General features: G+C 41.8%; 1 non-coding gene across 1 annotated transcript; it reads left to right on the top strand.

Annotated features, from left to right (window-relative positions):
- The first annotated feature begins 2055 nt into the window (after positions 1-2055).
- Positions 2056-2162, top strand: LOC141635058 (small nucleolar RNA R71). The gene has a single exon (XR_012539765.1). It is a non-coding gene; the product is annotated as a small nucleolar RNA R71 (small nucleolar RNA).
- The last annotated feature ends 504 nt before the right edge of the window (positions 2163-2666 follow it).

Genomic DNA, 2666 nt, shown 5'->3' with positions numbered 1-2666 from the left:
TTCCCAAGTCTTGCCCTTTTCCTCACACTTATCTTTAGCATTCACTTGTTCTTCAAGGAACTTATCCGGTGGCTCATCATCAACTTTCGGCTCACAAGAAATTAAGAGCTCCATGTTCTCATCTTCATTCTCATGGAGTTCTAATGTTTCCACGGCAAACATGTTTTGAACCACGGTTTTCTTTGAAGCATGTGGTAGCTTGAATTCAACTTTTTGCTTCCCAACTTTGAATGACAATAGTCCCTCTTTGACATTTATGGTAGCTCCTCCCGTGGCCAAAAATGGCCTACCAAGAATGACACGAGAGCTTCTTCCCATAAGGATGTCCAACACAACAAAGTCGGTAGGAATTGAAAGCTTACCAATTTGAACCATGATATCTTTAAGAATCCCATTTGGAGATTTGATTGTTCCATCGGCAAGTTTGATTATAATGGAAGTGCGGGTTAGGCTTGAAATATTCAACCTTTTCACAAGGGCAAGTGGTATGACACTCACACTTGCCCCTAAGTCACACAAAGCACTATCCACCTTTTGGTCACCAACGGTACAAGGAATTGAGAAACTCCCGGGGTCATCAAGTTTGATGGGGATTTCTTTAGATTTGACCACATTGCACTTCTCACTTGAGAAATCAAGCTCATGCTCACTAATGTCCACTCTTCTAGAAATGACTTCTTCTTGCTTGGCCAAAGAGTGTTCTTCTACCATCACCATCTCTTCTTTTTCCGGGTTCCTCTCAACTTCTATCCTCACATTTGGTGCTTTCACTATTTCCTCAAGCACAAATTCTTCACTCATAATGGTTGGTGTAGTCATAACCATCTCTCCCTTATCCGGGTCGACTTCAACATCCAAGTTTGTACCATGAATTGTCATTATTTGCTCAAGCACGTAGTCTTCTATGCTCTCTTTTTCAGACTTATGGTCAACTTCTTGGAATGTTTCCATAGCCATGGAAAAGGGATTAATGTAAGATAACTCCTCTTGACTTGGCAAATCAAATGACTCGTCTTTTTCCTCTTCAACTCCAACCATGATAGCATTAACTTCCTTTGCCTTCATAGGGTCTCTTGGATTTTGCCCTTGTCTTAGAAATACACCCGGTGGTTTTTGAGAACTCATGAGAGCTTGGGAAGCCACTTTAGCTTCAAGACTCTTGATTTGTTGTTGGGTATTACTTGCCAAATCCCCTATCAACTTTACTAAGTTGTCATATTTATCATCTCCCATGGTATTACTTGCTTGTTGGGGTGGTGGCTCTTGGTTGAAAGGTTGGTTGGAAATTGGAAGAGGAAAGCCATATCCTTGATCTTTAAAGTTGGAATTTTGGTTGTTCCCTTGGTACCCTTGATTGAACCCTTGATTTTGTCCTTGGTTGTACCTTTGATTATTGTTGTATCCTTGATTGAACCCATTGTTGTTGTTCCATTGATTGAATTCTTGACCAAACCCTTGGTTGGCTTGGTTTCCTTGGTAAAAGTTTTGATTACCTTGGTTACCTCCATAATCTTGGTATGCTTGAGGTTGGTTGGCAAATCTTTGGTTGGATCCTTGGTTATTGTTGAATGAGGGTCTAGGTGGATGGTTAGAGAAATTGTTAAATGCTTGGAAAGAATTAACCTCTTGCACATTGTTCCCATCAAAGTTGTTGTAATGATTATTTGCACATATTTCATAAGTATGACCCATCCCTCCACATGACTCACATGTTGATCTTTGCATCACTTCCTCCATAGATGGTCCATGAGAAGTGGTAGTTTGATTCACTCGGTTCACTTGCTTCTTCTTACTCAACTCTTCAAGCTTTTTGGTGAGCGTATCAAGCTTAGCATTAGTCTCCACATTCACTAAGAATTCGGGAGGGTGCTTGCTTCTTCTCAAGACATTCACTCTTGTGCCATAATTTGCCTCGGAGTCCACCATTTTCTTGATTAGAGTCGTACCTTCCTCTTCACCCAAATGATCGAATCCCCTCCCGCGGAGGCATTCACCATTTCTTTTGTTCTTGGCAACAAGGTTTGGAAGAAGGTTTGTGTGACATACCAATCCGGAATTCCATGGTGAGGGCAACTAGCAATAAGGTCTTGATATCTATCCCATGCCTCACCCAAGGATACTCCATCCTCTTGTTGGAAAGTATGGATCTCATTTCGGAGCATGGCGGTCTTTGATGATGGATAATACTTGTCTAGGAACGCCTTGGCTAAGTCATCCCATGTAGTAAATGTGTCCGGAGGGTGCACATTCAACCAACGATCCGCCTTGCCCGTCAGAGAAAATGGGAATAACATCATCCTTAGTGTATCCTCGGATACCCCATTCTTTTTCATCATAGAGACTTTCCTCTTGAACCTCCTTAGGTGAGCATGAGCATCTTCTTCAATGTGTCCTCCAAACAAGTCTTTTTCAATCAGGCCAACTTGAGCCGGGTGCATCTCAAAATTGTTTGGAGCCAAGGTGCCAAAATTGATGGGGTTACAAGCATCATTATGGTTTGGACAGTTATGATAACGTAAAGCCATTGGTGGTGGTGGTGGATTTGGTATATGAGAAGGTGGTGTTTGAGGTGGGTTATTTGGAAGTTGGAAGTTGTGAAATGGATTTGCTAGTGGAGAATCAATGATGTCGTTTGGTTGTTGTGGTGGTGTGTCTACAATAGTAGG

The sequence above is a fragment of the Silene latifolia genome, chromosome Y, assembly GCF_048544455.1.
Source record: "Silene latifolia isolate original U9 population chromosome Y, ASM4854445v1, whole genome shotgun sequence".
Classification (NCBI taxonomy): Eukaryota; Viridiplantae; Streptophyta; class Magnoliopsida; order Caryophyllales; family Caryophyllaceae; genus Silene; species Silene latifolia.
This window is presented reverse-complemented; position numbering and strand designations above follow the sequence as displayed.